Source organism: Alligator sinensis, unplaced genomic scaffold (genome assembly GCF_000455745.1).
Source record: "Alligator sinensis unplaced genomic scaffold, ASM45574v1 scaffold16_1, whole genome shotgun sequence".
NCBI lineage: Eukaryota > Metazoa > Chordata > Crocodylia > Alligatoridae > Alligator > Alligator sinensis.
In genome coordinates, this window is record NW_005842045.1 from 2,147,688 (window position 1) to 2,167,719 (window position 20,032).

The following is a 20,032-nucleotide window of genomic DNA, read 5'->3' on the forward strand; positions in this document are numbered from 1 at the left end:
AAAGTAGGGCTGGCAACTGGTAGGCTGCATGTAGCCATTGAGGGGTTAACCTGTGTCCTGCGGGCTCCTGGTCTGGGCAGCACTCCCTCCATCACTCTGCTGCTGTTGCTCTTGTTGCTGTTGCTGCTGCTGCCAGAGTCTCTGGGCTTCACCTCCCCCAGCTTTTGCTTCCTTCTTCACAGGCTGCCCTAAGGGGGTGGGACAGCCCATGAACCATGGGACTCTGGTTTGAGAGACTTGGGGGCAAGAGGAGGAGAGAGTTTATGGCCCCCAGTTACTTGGAGGTTGGAGAGCCCTGTTTCAAAGTGTAACTTAATTTACTTTCATTAAAAGTATTGTTTAAATATTTAGGTAAAAAAATATTTTTACTTATGAATGTCCACAATATTAAGAAGTGACTAGTAAGTTTGGCATGCTACATATGAGGTGCTGAATATTTCCCCAGTTACTTGTATCATTTGGCATTTTTGGGAAATCAGGCAAACTTCAGATATCCCAAATTTGTCACGCAAAAACTGAGATGCATAAACTCATCAGTCAATATTGAAGCCATTGCGTAAATATTACTATATTGCTAGTGTCCTTTTTGAAGTGTCTGCAGAACTTTAAGAAAATAACAACAGCAATCATAAAAACTGATATATGTCAAAGACATAAAGGGCAAAGAAAAACTATCTAACTAGAACTTCAGTAGGATACAATTTATACATGTAATAGGCCTTTCACATGTATGGCCTGTTATAGCTTGTAGAAATAAAGTCAAAATTTATCCAGTTTAGTATTGTGTGTGTGTTTTCTTTGTGCGTGTGTTCTTCTTCTTATTATTATTATTATTATTATAACATGCATACACAAAGGAAATGGATAAGATTTCAAATTCATTTGAAAAACATAGAAAAGACAAATGTGACCATTCTCCTGAAGTACCAGACTCAGAGCAGAGGACCTAAAGTATGATTTCCAAACAGATTCAGTTTAAAAGCTGAGGTTGACAAAAGATGAGTAGAACAGGACCTCAGGGACTAGCTACGCAGGTAGTAGAGAAGTAGGTCTTTGAAGTAGACAGCATCAAGTTTGTGCATCCGTTTAAAGGTCTACAAAGCTGCCTTGTATAATATAAGATTTAATAGGCAACCAATGCTCAGTGCAGACATACATCCATGTGCCATGAGGAACTAAACCTAGGCAAAATAAATGCTGTCACTACATCATTCTTTACTGGGTATGGATCTGTCATAAAGGGTGTAATAAATTCAAGATGTCATTAGAGTAAGGCTTGAAAAATCCACTCAACAGTGATGAGTGGTAAGATTTTCCCCAGGCAATTAACTCTGAGCGCTTGCTCACCCACTCTTACATAATTTGGGATTCTTCTCTTTTTATTTAGTTGGAGGTTTTTTTCTCCTTCTAGTTCACAAAATAACCTTCCCAATGTAACCTGAATATATACTGATGGGGTGTCACTTTCCAAAGTCTGCAGACAGACAAGTCTAGTGATTATCCAGCTGCTCATAAACTAGCCAATCAACAGCAAACTGAAATAAAGGTGGCAGCTCAGTCTCATGGCTGCTATTTTCAATCCAGTAACTTGGTGCTGTTGCTGCCTGTGGGGAGTGTGTAGACAAAACAAGGGTCATGTGCACACAACACTTCAAAGCAGGTTAAATGCTTTTGCACTGCTTTAATGGCTTTGGTATTTGCACGTGTCTGCAGCTTATTGTGCATTCATTCCAGCTGCTGTAGGACATTCAGCAGTGTAATGCGCCTTAAATGAGCACAGCAAACTAAAACACCTCCGAGGAGTTTTAGTTTGCTGACCTGCAGCTTCGGAGCAAAGCACCAGGCACCGTGCAGCTCGGGGGCTGCACAAGCAGCCCATGCAGGTAGCCTGGCAGCAGTCTGGGAAGGCAGGCTTCACCAAAGAAAAAAAAAGAAAAGTGGTGAGCCTGATCTATCTTTGTTTTGTTTTGTTGGTTCCCCTCCCCACAGAGCCTGCCTGCCTGCATGAGCTGTGCAGGAACCCCGTCCTTCCCTCCGTAGCTGCAGTAGCCTTCAGGACTGCCTGAGCCAGGTGCCTGGGGGGGGCCACCACTGCTATGGAGGGAAGCACCAGTCTCCCCTTACCCCCAACCCCTGCAGCCCAGGGTCCTCTCCGCCTATCAGAATTTCACTCTTCCCTCCCTGCCGCCGGAGAGGCGGGTAAGACACGGGTGTACACTACATGGGGGGTTTACTTTGCCCTAAATTGAAGCAGTATTTTAAAAAACCCACTCCTTCAATTTAGGGTGAAGTAAACCCCCATTTAGTCTACACATGCCCTATGTCTTTAGGAAAACAGTCACATTAAGAAAGGCAGGCTCAGAAGTTGTTTATGGGGAGGTTTATTTGTGGGGAGGCTTACTTATGGGGAAACTGAATTAAAAGCAAACAACTGCAAAACAAAGGCTAGAGAATGACAGATTAGCTCTTTGGTTATCTCAGGTAGTGCCCAATTAATACATAAGCAGGCCCTGATCCTTTCAGGCAACTGGGAGATGGAGAAGCCCCAAAGTTATATGAAGTTCTCTACTCAGAAGCTAATACAAAAGGTGAATACTTCAAGCTGAGTCCACTTCAGTAGAAAGCTAAGCAACAGCTTTTGCTCTTCGCAGCATCTATGGATGGCATAGAACATTTTCTGGAAATTCCCACGCCCCTGGAATTTGCTGGCAGGATTCTCCAGTTTTCATATCTACCCTAGCTAGTAAATTCAGACCTTTAGCTACTGGTGGGGGTGGGTGTGGGGGCATGTTCAACTTAACAGTTACAAAATGCAGTTAAAATGCATGCAGATACATGCTATGTGTCACTGTGGCATTGCAAAGTTTTTCCCATTCAGACCCACTCAGGGTTATTTCCCAACAGGCTGTAACTTTAATACTGCTAGGTCACTACATTTCAATGATTTGCAGCTGTTGCAAAAGATCACAGAAGGGCCTTGTTAAACAGTAATTTTGGGCAGCTCTTGGAGCTTTTAACCTCTGGATGGTCCAAACATTAACACCTGAAAGTAGTTTTAAGCACTTGTTATGTCACTTAAAATTATGCCACTCCAGGGCAGGATGATGGCTGCCTACTGGGTGTTACTCTGTTGGAATTACAATGAGGTGTAGCTATTCTAAGCTACATTTTAGTATAAATGCCCCACCCACTCCTCCTCTCCCATTGGCCCAGATAGGACACATTTTCCACCCTCCCCAGCACTCCAGATCCCTGCTCCTCCTGCTTCCCATCTGTCACCTTACTTGTGGCTGCCCATGCTGCCTGTCCTGGCAAGCAAGCAAGGAAGGGATAACTAGCTGCTCGGCTGCCACTTCTGCTGTTTGGGGCAGACTCACACTGGAGAAGAGCAGCAGGTGGGCAGGCAGGTTAACCCTTTCCTGCCTGCTCCCCAGGATAGATGGCACAAACAGTTAGAAGTAAAGGAGGGGGAGAGCCCCATGGGTGGAGGTTGGGAAGGCTGGAACCCCCAGGGGTGGGAGAGAGCCCTGGGGGTAGAGGGTGGACTGGGGGAAGGGGGAAAATCTGGAATTGGGAAATGGAATTCTTACCTTTCAGTCCTCCAGGGCCCCTGCTGGCATGAAGTTCAACTGCTCCAAACTCAAGTTAGCACTAACACTGATCAACATTTGTGTGGCAAATAGTGTAAGGTGTAACAAGGCCCTAACACTACCCTACTAGCTACTAACTTTAACACGTCACAACATTCCAGTGATTTGCAACTGTTGCAGCTAAGTGTGACATGGCCTGAGGATGCTTGGTACATTTCTAGCCCTGCATCTGGGTTGACATCAAACCCCAAGATTAGATTCAGCCACTAGGGGCATAATCCCATTGTGCTTCTTAAAATATTAATAAAATATTACCGTCTAGTTAACAGAAGACGTACACTTACAGGACTGTGGATTTCCCAGCTGTTAGTTAATATTGCATCATGTATCGTGAAGGGTGCAGACAAATGTCAAGTTTCACCCGATCTGGCCACAAAAAGCAGTTTACAGCTGTGACCAAATACAAGTGTGCTATTGCAAGCAGCTGGCCAATTAGATGAAAAAACTGACTCCTAATTGCCTGAGGTAGCCAATAAAGACTTTACAGAATGTAGCATCTTTTGTAACTTGTGTCTGTGGCACTCCCAGCCTGTCACTGTTTTCAGAATGGGAGGGGGGGAAGGGAGCAGAGGGAGTTCAGTTTGGCGGTTTTTCAGCCCCCCTGCCAGGGGGTGGGGCAGGTGTATTGCAGCCCCTCCAAGGTTGGGGGTCCAGTTCACATACCCTTCAGCACCAGCTGGGGAGCCCCAAGAATGAGCTCCCTCTGCTGCCTTTTCCACCCTCCCATTCTGAAAACAGCAAGCACTGGCAGACAGCCTGGCTGTTGTTGTGGGACCCTGGTTTGCAGGCTCCGCAGCTAGATTCCCCTCCCTGCTGGAACCAACAGTGAACTTCTGTTGGGTCTGAAGTAACAGTTGCAACTCAAAACACTTTGCAAAAAGCATTCTTAGTTACAGCTGGGAGCTGTACTTCTGTCTGCACCCTGACATGTCCGTTGAGGGGTTGACAGCCCTATGTTACAGGAGGAGCAAGAGGGGAAACTACATAGACATAGGACCTCTGACAGTGCCCAAGATTCATGTAATTTTTAGATCACTGCATTTGTTAGGGATAACAATCCTAATTACACATGGCTTGGGGAACCCAGTGGAATAATGAGAACAATATTGCTGAAATTCAAAGTTCCCTGGCCCCATGAGAGTTTTTCCCAATAAATTAAAGAATATGAAAGCACAGTGTAGTTTTGATTACAAAAAATGTAAGAGGAGTGGAATTATTTTTTTTATAAACAACCTACCTGTGTATTCCAGAAGGTTCAGTTTCAATCAAACACAGGGACTAATAATTAAAATAAAAACCCCATGTCTGTGTGAAGGGGTTTATATGCAAAGAATGATTTTTATGTAAAGAAGAATAATTAAGAGATTTCACTTACTATCAGACTATATTATTTTGTAAGTGGCTGAATTCAAGAACCCAAAGTGATTCATGTACTGGTCTTGAACTGCTTCTCAGTGAATTCTTGTTCATTTCTTCAGTTCTAGTTCAGAGCTTCTTTAAATAACAACAAAGTAAAGAGACCAGCCTCTCCTTGATTACTTTTTTCTTAATATTTTGTCCTTTTATATTATCTGTATATTTAGTTCTGTCACTTGTCTTTCATTTCTAATCTTATAGATTTATTATGGATGATTGTCTCACAAGGTACTTATATGGCCCCAGCTAATGCAGTATGTTAGTACCAGCACAGAATGAGTTTCTGAGCCCATTTCAATTTCCATTAAAGTCCTATTGACCTAAGTGAGAACTAGATAGGGCCCCTGGGTATGCAACTGTCATCCTACTTTGATTTTTATGTTAATTCACTATGATTTAGGTTAAAGCAGAATAAAAAAAGTGATAGTTCATCAATATCATTGTAATTTGTATTACAGTAGCATTCAGCGTCTCTAACTGAGATCTGGGCTGCATAGTGCTAGGGACTGTATCAGAGGTGTAGCAGGGCAGTTCCATGCCTTGGACAGCAACAATGCATGGGACAGCACTGGCTGCTGCACTGCAGCAATACATCCAGCTGTAGCAGTGGCTGTTTTCCAGTCAGTCTCCATCAGATACACACTGTAAGAGATAATTTGAACCTCATAGAGTTTTTACACTTGCTAGACAAAGGTTCATATGGAGAAGTGAAAGTATGTCTGCACTATGGCAGCAGAATCCCTCAGTTGGGAGGTTCCGGAGCACAACATGCCTAATAGCTCCTGCTCACACCCTCTCCAAACCTAGAAATGAACTGTGGTGAGGCCACTTCAGGGCCTTCTCCAGCATAAGCATGTCAGAGACTGAGGTTTCTAGAGATGCATGGTTTTACAGGCATGTTTCCAGGTTTGGAGCATACAAGTGGCTGCAGATGAGTGAGGAATACTCAGAAATATCCCAGGAAGGACCATACTGCACTTATGACACTTATATGACTTGCCCAAGGTCACACAGCAGCTTAGTAGCCAAGCCATGAATAATATCCAAAGCTCTTGAATTCCTGTCCAGAATCTAATTTTCTGAAACATGCCATCTCCCAGCAGGCCACAAGACTGCCTTGGCATAACCAAGAAAGGCATTGGATCTACGTATTATTCTTGCTTTGTTCCTAGTTTGTCAATTTAAGGCATCTCTTTCAGACACACATGCAGTTACAAAGATACCTCTCCAACCTCCCCTCTCATATAGGTTGGGGTTGGGGGTAGATCTGTGTACTCTTTATAAAAGCTGTATAGAAGTGCAAGAAAACATATTGTACTAACCCAGGCTACTTCTCTGAAATAAAACAGAGGAAAACAATTAACCCTTAGAAACCTGACTATCTGATTTATTTCTAAAGCCAGTTGTTAGGCAGGAGTTATGGTTATAAGCTATTATACTTAGCCACACGTATCATCTTTTTTTAATCAACAGTTGAACAGCTACTTTTACTTGATAGCATTTGTACTTGTCTCTCTGCTATTTTGGTATGAACAACTGTTAAATTCAGCCATGCTGTTGCTTTTCCACCAATTTTTCCCACTCTGCTTTATTACAAGGTTGATTGATAGGTAGGGCTATGCAGAACACAATGAATATTGTTGTAAACACCTTCCTAGCAATAACACTTGAGCCAAAATACTCTATAAAAGCTGGAGTGTATATTGGTTTGAATGAAGCAGTGTATAAATATGATACTAACACATACACACAATATATATGGGAAAGTAATGTGAAAGTTTCGATTTAACCTACAAAAGAAACCAAATTCAGGTTTAAGACTGAAACCCCCATCCTTTTTTGCCTGGGTATAATAGATAATATGGTGCTCTGTTGTGTAGCCTCATATGGTTTGCATAATATTTCACCTGCAGTACAACAGGCACAAAAGGAGATGTGAGATTTAATTTCATTTGGGGGATGTGTATATTTATGGCAATATTGAAACAGGAAAAAGGTAGGTATAATAATGTAAGAGTGCAACTTCTGAATACAAAGTGAACTGAATCGTACATCAGTGACCAAATCTGGAGGTGTACAGTCTTAGTGGCCAAATATAGGCTTTCCTTGTGTAATACCTTTTCCTGTCTTACAACCTTATAAAATGTATACAATACTGGTATCGCTGGAAAATATTATAATTTTCCAAAGAACCAAAGTCTCATTTCCAAAAGTGACTTGGTCATTTAGGAGCTTAAGGCTTTGTTTACATCTCATATTTGCTGTGCCAGGCTGCAGCACTCCTAAATGTGTTGCTCCATGTGAGCTGCCTTCTAAACCGGAAGTAGTAACAATATTTATAAGGCTTTGTGTGCAAACTAATTAACACCATTGCTCAGCTGTGCTAATTAGTTCTCCTACTTCTCCCAGTTCAGGAGGTATTCTATGCAGAACAGCTTGTTTAAGGGTGCAATGGCATGGCATAAGTTTGCACTGTAGACACACAGTAAGGGTACCTGCAGATGTTACACTTAGATCAACCTAACCAAGGCTAGGTCAATCTACTAGTGGATCTGTACAGACTTTCAGGGAGGTTAGACAGAGCAAAAAATAGATGGTCCAATCTAATTTATCTCACCTGAGGAGGTGAACTAAGTTAGATTGGGAATGGATTAGCCCAATCTAACAAATATCTGTACACGTTTGGAGCACAGTCTCGGGGCTGGGAAAGCATAGCTGGTTGCTCTAGCCGAAGGGCTGTGCTCTTCCTACCCATGCCTTCCTTCCTCCCTCCCTCCCTCCCTCCCCACACCCTAACCAAGCTATTTTTAGACCCTTGACTCCTCCAAACCCGCTTTGCACCTCATCAACCCCCCCACAGCCCCTCCCCTCACTTGCAGACCCACTAGCCCTTCTGTGATCCTGCCTGATCTTCCCCCCACCCTGACTTATTTAGACTGGTTCCCAGCATGGCCCCTGGCACTGGCGAATGTCTGCACAAATGGGACCCAATCTGCAATCATGTGGCTTGAAGTAAACCTTTGAACTTATGGATGTACTGTAAGCCTCACTGAAAGCCAGTGAAGAATTAAGCACCCATGGGTGCTGAAAAACATGGAAAAAAAATAACCCAGTGTTTTACTGGAAGAGGAATTGCATCAGTTTGACCCTGCTCCCCAGCATCTGTATAGCTCATGTACTTCAGCAGGGCTTTTGGGCATTTTTATGTAATAGCTGATTCAATCACATGCCAGGCTGAAAGTAAAACATTGTTTTTGTATTTTTCCATGTCTGTAAGCAGCCTAAGTTCCTAAGTCCTAGATCCTATAAAAAGTTTAGAAACCTAAATAATCCTAACTTTTCAGGCTTTGGGGCCCTGGACTGGAATCCAGAACTTTGTGTTAGGTGCCTAGGCTCCCTGTGCAAGGTGTGGAAACAGGTAAGCCCCTTAAAAAGGGATTCACAATAGCAAGTAGGCTGAGCAGGGAGCTGCATACAATCAGCAGTCCTTAGAGCACTGCCACCTGAAGCTAGCCAATAGGAAATTTTAATGACAGATATACTTTAGTCAGGGCTGCAAGGAGGCACCTCCATCCACTGGGGATTGAGAGCCCTGAACAGCTCCTAAGGTAAGTGTTTATAACTTGTCTTTCAAGGCTCACTTTTTCTTTTAAAACATGGCCTTCAGGAAAAAGAAGGTAGGTTGTCCCCACACCCCTTTATTCAGTAGTCGAATGGTTAGAGCACTTACCCAGGGTTTGGAAGGCCCAGGTTCAAATTCCCTCAGACATGGGAGGGAATTTGGTATTCAAGACCAAATCTCCCCCACTCCCTAGAGATTGTCATAAACTTCAGATTATAGGCTGACTGCTGGGAGAATTTGAGGTAAAAGACCCCAAGATTTATTAATCGAGAGAGAGGATGAGCCTGACTCTGTCTCTAGGTGTGTCTATATGTGCATTTATGCCGACTTAAATTTACCGTGCAGTAACTAAAGTTAGTTCCAAGTCAGTCCACACACATGCGTTACTGCACACTAATTAATCAAGCCAGCGTAAATTGCCATATTTACTGCACAGTAAATGTGCACGTGTAGATGTACGCTCATACTGCACACTAATTTAGGTTACTGCACAGTAAATGCACAGATATCAATGGTCCCTGTAAGGAGAGAAACCTTTTTCTTGTTCTTGTTTCATTGGATGACATGGTCCAATGAATCTTGAATTCTTTTTAGCACAGTGGCACAGAAGAATAAGTGGAGAATTTCCACACCCCCAAGAGCTGATAGCCCAGTGATTAAGGCACTTTTCAGGGAGATGAGGGATGTAAGTTTGAATCCCCTCAGGCGGAAGATGGAATTTAACCCAGGTCTTTTGCATCTTGAGCGAGTGTTGCAACTGTCAAGCTGTGGCATAAACAGGGAGCAAGTTGTCCCTTCAGAAAGAAAAATGAATTACACAATTGAAGGCCCTCCACTGAAAGCATCCAGACCTCTTCACCAGTGACACACATTTATGAACAGCTGGTTTAAGCACGTCAGCCATAGACAGTGACACAAGGAGAGGATGAAGGAAGTTCCTTTCCTACATCAGATTATGACACTGCAAAATGTACATAGTTTTAATTTGACATGTCCTTTTTACTTCAAAAATCAGAAATATTTTTCCACTTAAACTGAGATAAAAGTGCAAATATGCCTTTAATTATGTGCTGTTTGTAAAATCTATAAGCCACTCTAAATCATCAAAACTTCAAACAAATACTATGGTACTCCAGCAAACAGATCAAAAAGAGGGCATCCTAGCCCAAATACCTACTCATTTATTGGTTTATTATTGTAAACAAAGCAGCAGCAAATGCAATGAGCCAAAGTCACTGCATAATTAGTATAAATCTGGATTATTTTCTCCCATGACTGTTATGAAATTATTGGAGCTTAACCTTAATGACAATGATAGCAGAATCTAGCTCATGATTATGGCTACTTACAAGCTTCTGAAGGAATGAACAGGCTTCTGGAAGGTTTTAAAACAGGTATTTCATACTCCACTGTATATCATCAGAAACATGTGCTTATTAGGTCCCATTGATATCACAGCTATGTGATGCATTAAATATGGTTGCTTTTCTGAAGTAGCCCTGAAGAATTTTGGACATGATCATATGTTGTTTAGTTCCTTATATGCTTTCTAATTATACATTCTGCAGTTTATTAATATAAAATTTGATCTACCCCGGTCCTTTCTTCAAAGGCATAGCAGTATACTTGAGCACCCTGGAAAGCAGTGGCACAGAACAGAGTCAGTGTCTGAGGTGGTGGCAGTGGCTGGGTCAGCATTTGGTCACCATGTGGTATTTTTGTATCCTGTAACTTTTGTTACACTGCTGTCTTGACTTGCCCTCTTTGGTGGTGTACCATAGGATTCATTAGAAGTTCCCATGAGATCTAAACACACAAATAAAATGAAAAAGCCGAACAGTCTCAAACACAGGATGTTTTCACCTTATCTCTCACTTCCCTAGCTTGTGCTGGTATAAATGAGATTATCTAATTTTAGAGCAATACAATCTGTTTGGGATGTTGAAATTACCCTTTGTGTCAAGGGCTTTTTTCCTTAGAAAGAAATTAATACAAAAAAATCTGTTGGTCGTATCTCAGTCTCTTTGAAGTCAATGGAAACTATCTTCAGGGAAAGTAGGATTGGATCCTAGATTCCTAACAGACTAGAAAATATTGACTGCTTAATTTAAATATACACATATAGGAAGGTTTTAATGAATGTTGTGGTGGTCCTGAGAAGCCACAACTGTTCACATAATTATTCAGAGAAGTTAAAATCATATGTTAGTATTGCCGGGTCTCACAATTTTGTCAAGAGTCTTGCAATTTTAGATGTTAAAGCCCCAGGCTGATAAGTCTTATTTCATGAAACTTCCAGCTTTCGTTTAAAGCAATCAGATAACAATAACAAGTTTCAATCCCTCAATTTTGGAGAGAAATTATGAAAACAAACCATAAGTGTTCAAACACCAGAAGGCAATAAAAAAGTTCAAGATTATCTTTTGAAAAAAACCCATGATATTGTGGTCTTGGCTCAGTATTGTTAATGCTTTTGGATTTAACATTTGAATTACTGAATATTTGTATAGTGTGTCATTAATGACTGCATGCATTTATACTATGTAACATGCTGTTAAGTAGCATCCACTTAACAGCAAAGACTTAAATGACTTAAAGACTCAAAGATTTAAATGAATGCCATATACCTATTGCCAATCACTACGAATTTAAAGGAAATAGGTCCTGTCAAACTAACTAGCTTTTTAAATGACATTTCAGATTTGATTGATAATGGTTCTAGTTTTGAGATTGCATACTGGGGTTCTGTATGGGATTTTGTTTGGTCTCACGTGTTTCAATTAAGAAAATTGATAGAAAATTAACATGGCATGCATTCAATAGATTTAAAACTGTATAACGGCATACCTATAGAATAATAAATCCTGTTCTGGAAAGCAACAAGTGTGATAAGGGGAAGGGAGATATAGTAGCTAATCAGTTGAGTATGGGCTTCCAGTGCAGCGTTATGGCCAAAAGGGCTAACATGATTCTTGGTTGTATAAGCAGGGGAATCTCAAATGGGCACAAAAGGTTTTAGTATCTCTTTGGCACTGGTGCAGTCACTTCTGGAATAGTGTGCCTGCTTCTGGTGCCCACAATTCCAAAAAGGCGTTTGTAAATAGGAGAGGCTGCAGAGGAGAGCGAGAGACTAATGAAAAGACTGGAAAGCATACTTTATTGTGAAAGATTCAAGCAGACCAGTATGTTCAACTCACCAAAGGGAGGGTTGAGTAGGGACTTGATCATAATCTGTAAGAATCTACAAGGGGAACAGAAAATCAGTTATAGAGTGTTTCTCTGTCTAACAAGCAACGAGGTAAAATCTAGGGGCTGGAAGTTGAAGCTAGACAAATGTATGCTGGAAATTATGTGTAAATTTGAACAATATTCCTGACCCTTTATAAACCTCTCTCTAAATTAAGATTGCACATATTCAAACAGGAATTAACTCTGAGAAATGTTATAGCCTATGTTATACAGGATTTCAGAGCAGATGATGGGAGTGGTCCGTTCTGCTTTTGAAATCTATGAATCCAGGTTACAGTCTTATAATAAAATTTGTAAGAAAAAGCCATCTGGTGACCCTGTTACTCTGTGGGTTTACTTATTGCTTTGGAAGTGACAGAGTACTGTTTTCCAAATTCTGACCAAATTTTATGCACACAAGTGAAAGAAGGACCACAAACTTAAGTAGAAAAGTTACACCTAACAGAAAGCCATGATTTTGGTTCTCCTTTATATTGAAACCCCTATACACTGCTGTCTTTTTGCACATAACTTTCCAGATAACAGCAGGCTGTTTTTACACTTGCTTTAAGTTACTAATACTGTAGGAATGGCCATCAGCCAAGATAACTTAAACAGCCCTGGGTGATATCTAAGTTCTGAAGCCTCCCTGAATTTCCCTATAGGCTGCAGTGCTGCTTAGAATCTCAGCAGATCTCAATTCCATTCCCAATACACTCCCTATGCCAGTACTTTCAAGAGAATCGTAGGAAAGCACCCGGATAGCTGTCTCTGTGGGGCCTCAGAGGAGGCATCCACTGTCTCCTGTAAGTAATATTTTTAAGGTCCTTTTAAAAACTCTTACCATGGTTTGTAATTTAAAGGGACCAGAATGGATGTGAGGATCTCATCCAAAGTGCCGTCAAGTTATAAAGTGTATTGATAGTGCTTTATTATTATTAGATTGTATTATTTATTACTGCAAATGTCCTCCCAAGTTCTAAAGAATTAATGCGTGTGATGAGCTGCGGGGGCTAGAGTACATCCCAGAGAGAGTGCTGGGTAATCTATTCAACTCATGCACATCTTCCCACCGGCATTAGTCAGAGGTACACCCACGTCAAGGTTATAATAGAATCCTTAATAAACAAATAACCAATTCTCTCTTCTTGTCTTCTCAAGTACCTGAAATTTTCATCAAAGTAGGAGAGCCTGTTTTATGAATCATGAAGGCCAGTGCAGGACAGGCCTGTGTTGTAATTCATTTAGACAAATGTTGAAGTAAATTGATGGACTGAGGTTTGCTTAGATTAGTGGCCTTTTGAAAAATGAGTTGTCCTGTGTGTACTGTTTTTCAATCTGTTTACATCTAATTAGCTGTTCAGATTGGCTAAAATTAAGTGATGTCACTTGTAATGTGTTCAGAGGTGAAGATATGATAAAATAGGCTCTTCTATAATCTCTTCAATGGGAGGTTTGTAGCACTGGTGTAGTGTGTAGTAAGGAAGTAAAGAATGTTGCTGTGTAATATGGAATCAAATACAATCAAGCTGAAATCTTCTCAATATAATAAATAACTTAAAACAGCTCTCTTGCACCGATTCATATAATGGGAATCCTTTGCCTCCTTCTTATGCCCTTTGGCTCTCTCTTGCCACACATTTGGAGACAGCTCCTCTGTTTTATCAGGGTGGGTACTCCTACAATGGCATTTTCCTTGTTTTCTATTGATTCTTTTATGCTGGATGTTCATCCCTGGAGACAACTAATTTGAGCAGCTTGAAATCTAAAAACCTACTGCTGTAAAGCCTGGGTTTTTAATTCCACGGCTCATCTGACAGCTTTGGGAAGTCACCTCCCAGTCAGAAAAATAACACCCCACAACAGACTGTTCAGCCACTACGCTGGCCCCCAATTTTATTTTATTTCTCCAAAGCCTACTTGCTTTCACATGTTACTGTCTGAAAAATCTGCTTTTAATATGTATGCTTCTCTACAATTAAACTCTGCTTATTGCTACACCAGTGCATTCAAACCGTGACCAGAAAGCATCATCCTTTTTACAAAAGCAACAGTTTAGTTTTCATGCTTAGTCATGGGTGCATGTTTAAAGAGATTGTGTCAAAGGTATCTTAAAATAGTGGGAGACACTATTTTGAATGCTTGGCACTCTCTTGCCCAGATTCAGTCATTCCTTTCCAACAAACTCTTACAGGATTTAAACACAGACTTACATGGTTTATTGAATTGGAGAGTCACCTTCCAATTTAGTGAATAGCATTCAGAAGCCCAGAGGCTCCAGCAAGAGAACCTCCTCTTCACTCCAGCCTGATTACTCAACCCAATAATAATAGAATGGCATAAATAGGCCTTTAAAGAGGGGTGGGGGGTGGGAGGTACTACTCTTGGTAAAGGCAGTGAAGAAGAAAGAAGTAAGATTGTTCTCCAAAGTCTTTGTAAGTAGCGGTAGTAAGGATACAGCAAACAAGGTTGTGAAGATCCTAAATATTGCTGAGCCCACAGTTCAGTGCTAGTAGAGATTTCCAGAGCTGTCAGGCTAAGAGCCTTTCCAGCCCTTGAAGTAGCCCAGGACTGAGATGGTTCAAAGGTAGGTCAAAAAGGCAGTCCCTCCCTCTGTCAGGTAATTCTGGACTGTACCTCCTAGGCACTCTCCCCACATCATTAGAGGCCACTTGTCAAGGATGCTTCATACCCACCATTCCTGACTTGCTTTTACCCCTGCCTCCCCCCCAAATTTTACATTACAAGTCAAAGGTAGTCAACACATTGCATGATTCAGCCCTGGGGACCCAGAAATAAAAAGAAAAAGTTTTCCAATTTTGCTGCGTTCTTTCTAACAAATGTTCCTGCTGCTTTTCTCCCTCGTCTTAATGGTGTTGCAATTCTGTTTTACTTTCCTTTTACTACAGTAGCACTATTAATGTAGTCAATGATATTTTAGAAATGGTGTCTTTGTTAAGTATTGGGATTTGTTTACCAGAAGGGGGAGCTCAGAACTTGTCTATATTGTGGGTCCTAGAATAAATGTTTGAGATTTGTTTGCATTTTATTATTTTTGGCAATTTTCAGATTGTTTTACCTTATATTTAAAATTCAGAGGATGTGTTTCACCAGCTTGTAACAGTGAGGGTTATATCAAGGTCAGTGGCCTCATTCACAATATTTGAGCATCTCTTTAAAATTAAGGGCAGCAGGTAACCTAAACAGCTCTCTCTAGGTAGCAGCAACACTGTTATTTTCGTAATGGAAGTAGTTTATATGTAGAAAAACTTTACTAGCTAGCAAAGTAAATCCGTGTCTGAATTGTTTAATATGGCAAATGGGTAATGGTTGAAAGTTTGCAGGGTATATCAGAGGCTGCTTCAGCAGTACTAGCATTACCATTAAAAAGTACTATTTTCAGGATAGTTTGGACCATATAATAAATATATGCATTTGGACTGATTTTTTTCTATGTAATCGTTTGGGAGCAATTTATGTTGTTTGTTTGTTTGCATAAAAATATTTTAAGCCATTTTTTGATGAATAAAAGTGCAAACAATTGAAGTAATTCGTTTTTAAATTTCTTTTCATGATGCTTTAACAAGGCAATACTTACAGCCAAGATCTATTGCTGACTTATTTTTAGTGAATGATTTAAGTCTTTCTCAATTGCTTTCTTCATTATCTACTTAACTTTCTTCCTTTCAAGGTTTCACCTATTTCTTTCCATCTCATCTTTTGAAGAAGGGTCACTGCTGACTAAAAGAGTCCTGTTGAGTTCACTGAGCATTAGATCAGGCTTGTTGAAACCAAAGTACTCTCACTTAGTTCAGTGGGAGAGGAAATAGTCTCTGAATGGCCACCGATGAAATATTAAGTTATTCCCACAATGAAACACAACCTTAAACTAGAATTAAGGCTAAGAAAACATATCAGTAATTTAAGCAGTCAAGAAGTTTGCTAGTGTATTGTATTTATCAAGAAATTAGTAGCTAAGGAACAAATGAAAGCAAACCCTAATATTTAATAAAATAGTTATTTGCCTTAAACCTGCCCTTGGTGACCCCAATTTAACATTGTCTCTGTTTTGTGCCATTTGTCCTTACTTTATAAAAAGTGGGGACTTTTGATCTTGCTCTTTTGAAATTTGGAGGACACAATGTATTTTCACTGAACACTATGTATGTACATCTTAGAGCACTGGAAATGTGTACCACCATAACACTCGTATGCATATGTGTATCTGTGATAAATAAAAGATGCTACGACATGCCTGTGTGTGTGTGTGTGTGTGTGTGTGTGTGTGTGTGTAAGAGAGAGAGGGGAAGAGAGAAAGAAAGGACAGAGTTTTTCAAAGAGCTTCAGAACTGACTTGTTACCACTAGAGGCAATAGACCACCTTATGCCACAGTAGAGCTCCACTTAACAGTTCTAGGGACATATTTTAGAAATGGCTCACCAATTTAAAGATAAAAATAAAGAATCAGGTGATGCCCATAAAACAGGGCTGATAGGAAGCAAAAAAAATCCAGCCTTCCTTTTCGCTCAGCTCATTTAGCTGTGGCTGCTTTGTTATGGCAGGATGGCTGGAAAAGATTTAGTGCCAGAGGACTGCATGCTGCGCAACAGTTCTAAAAATACACGAGAAAATGTTCTTGTGTAACAGAACTTCTCTTCCTTTAAGGTGATGTTACACGAGTTTGCCATAATTTGGCTGTTAGCAGTAACAGCTAGCTATGCCAAAAACGGATAATAAATAAAGCCTAAGCAAATGAAGTGTTTTACCAGAGGCAGCCAGCAGATGCCTTGTGCAAACCTTAATCTATTGCTAGCCAGATTAATTTTTTAGTATACTTCTACTTCGCAATACCTTTAAGCAAGTATATTTAAAATACAAATCATTTATCAACTTTGGCTTCTTCAAAGTGTACGACAAAGAATGCTGGGTTCCCTTCTGTTCTAAAGACGGGTGAAATTTGTGCCTGTTAAGAGCCTGTAAACCCAGACTCACCATATAGTTTCACAGACATTGTAGAGGATTAACTGTAAAATACTCCAGAGAAGCTCTTCAATTATCATAACACAGCTGACAATGTCAATTGAGAGAGAAGTGAATGAAGATGAAATGTAGATAAACCTAAGGGAGTGAAAATGTTGAGTTCCATTATGGATAGTCTGTTGACAATATGGGTTATAATTTCTGATAAAGAAAAAAAAATCCTAAACTTCCTTTCACGATAGGTATGTTAGTGGATGCTCTGAAATATTTGAATCCTGGCATCTGCTATTTGGAATGCATGGTTTATGTGAAAAGCAGCACTACTGCTTTTACTTTCAGACTAGTAACAGGGCCTTGAAAATCAAGCTTTTCTTTCCAAGCAAAGCAAAGTATCTTTGCTGATGAAAAGAACAGAAAGGTCAGCGAAGCTTGTCCTTGATGAAAAACAGCCCAAACTGATACTCTGTAAAACCTAAATGGTAAGCTAAGCTGTCCTTGATTGTGGCAAACATGACTGAGCTTTTCACTCATTACAGTTGCAGACAGGCACTTTTTAAAAACTAAATATTGTCTTTGGCTTGGATTAATTGAGGAAGAGGCCTTGCTAATGATTTTTTGTGAATTTATTGGTCCTGGCATTTTTCAGTGCAATGCGGTCAGTATATTATATTAAAAATGTATATCACAACTGAAGCAGTTTTGTAAAACAAGCTTTAATGCAGCATCTGCTTATTTGTGCCTTGGGGATGTGAGACGGAAGCAAACTGCTTACTGCTTGAGAAATCAGCATAACACCACATATACTGCTGTGGTGTTAGAAGTCAGGGTAATGGCAAAGACTAGATGCAGATCAAATTGCTGTGTTGATAATTAGAAGACAATAAGGCTACATGAAGTTGAACCAAGATGTATTAAAACTAGGTAGTAATTCTCCTTAATGCTGACTGGAAGTAAGCCATATTGGTAGGTAACCGGAACACATTATTGTTTGCCATTATAAAATGGTCCATTTAAATAGCTGTGTGTCACCTAGAACTATTTAACCTTTTGTAGATATGAACATTAAAGGAGGGCCTATGACACATTTTGTACACTACATTGTACATAAACACATGCACATAATTCCTAGATCCCTGTGTACATGTCCATACTGAACCACACCAGGAGTCAGTCTAGATCAGGATCACGTAACTGACCAAATAGACAGTACTAGCTGCTTCAGAAGAAAGTAGACAGCTTTAAAGTAACCTGTCTTTATGAGGAGGTGTCTTACTACACACTGTCTTTAGGTAGTCACCTTATGCCATATATATGCCTTTGATTGTTTTTCTGATATTACCTTATGTAACTGGAAATGTCCTTATTATAGACATACATATCTAATTATTTTGACTGCAGAAATACCTTGTCACAATGAATTCCACAGGTTGCACTGTATCATAACATTCCCTTTTTCAGCATCAAACATGTTTCTTTTCATCTCACTGACTATCCATTTTTTCTACTATTATGAAAGAGGGCTAATAGGATGCTTCATTTACTATTGTTATACTATTAATTATTGTGTGTATCTACATCATATTCTGTCGTCTTAGTTCCGTAACTTTTCTAAATGTAGACATTTAAGGTATTTTCACTTTTGTTTTATTCTTCTTCCTTTTATGAAAGTTTTTCTATGCCTCTGAATATTTTCATTGCCAATATCTCAGACTTATTTCTTCCTGCTACATCCTTTTGATTTAGTGTGACTGGAACTGAGTGCAGTATTCAGTAACTGCTGTACAACTGCTTTAGATAATGGTATTAAAATATTTACGGTATTTTTCCCATTCTACTTATGCATCCTATTTCTTTTTTCTTTTTAATCTTGGCTGTGCAGTGAACAGAGATTTCCCTTGAACTAGTCACTTGAGTGATCCACAAGTGTTTTTCTTAGTGATTAAAATTAGTTTAGAAGTTTTGATTTTGAACATAGAAGTTCTGTCTTAGAACATTTAACCTAGGGACAAGGCACATGATACATACTAAGGCTGTGCGAAGCTTTGGTTGCTGATTTGATTTGGCGGAGATATGGCCCAATTTGGTGGCTGAATCTCTGAATCCATATCTGTCGCAGAGCACTGGGGTGCCCTGCTCCTAGAGAGTGGAAACTGCCAGGGAGAGAGCCCTGGCAGGACATAACGAGCACAGCTGCAGGTTGCCAGGGCAACTGGAGGCAGCGAATGACCCACACCTGACAGCGGTTAGCTGGCTGTAAGGGGCAAGGCCTGGCCCTTATAAAGCCCAGAGCTGAAGCCAGGCTGGCGGTTCCCTGCCAGCAGCCAGAGAGGCAGGAGCTCCTGGAGTAGGGATGCAAGAAGCAGTGAGAACTGCAGGTACTGCTTGAGCCAGATAACAGAAGGCAGCTCCAAGATGTCGGAGCAATGTGGTTGTAGCCAGGAGGCTTGCGTTGTGTTTTGTTTTGCTGTTACACCGGTGGCTAGGGTGAGGCTATAAGGGGTTGGAGGAGGCCTCATAGGGACCCCCAGAGGGGTGGGGGCCCCAGCGCCTGAGGAGGGCGCAGCGTACTTATAAGGGCCCACAGGGTGTGGGGTCTAGCTCCCGGAAAGGCGCAGTATTCTCAGGGGCAACCCCAGCGGCGAGGGGACCCCGGTGCCAGTAAAGGCGCAACTGGTGGGGTGCGTAGACCCCAGCCCCAGAGAAGGGGCGACATTATTAGGGAGCCCAGCGTGGGCACAGCGTGCCCCAGAGAAGGGGCAGCATTATTAAGGAGCCCAGTGTGGGCACAGCGAGCCCCAGAGAGGGGGCGACATTATTAAGGAGCCCAGCATGGGCACAGCGAGCCCCAGAGAGGGGGCGGCATTATTAAGGAGCCCAGCGTGGGTACAGCGAGCCCCAGAGAGGGGGCGGCATTAATAAGGAGCCCAGCGCGGGCATGTAAGGTCCCAGAGAAGGGGGACTATTGAGAAGCCCGAGACAGGCGTAGCGAGCCCGGCTGTAGGCTAGTATGGCAAGAGCCCTCAGATAGGGGTAGGGTGCTGTGGTGGACCCCGACGGAAGGGGTTAGTAGTACAACACCCCAGGAGAAAGGCAAGGTGCTGCGGTGGTCCCCGGCAAAAGGGGATAGCCGTGTGG

General features: G+C 41.2%; 1 protein-coding gene across 1 annotated transcript in view; it reads left to right on the forward strand.

Moving 5' to 3' along the window:
• Positions 1 to 20,032, forward strand: part of TMEFF2 (transmembrane protein with EGF like and two follistatin like domains 2) — a gene marked incomplete at its 5' end in the record, with an annotated part of 231,144 nt that overhangs the window by 15,272 nt on the left and 195,840 nt on the right. The window lies entirely within an intron of this gene.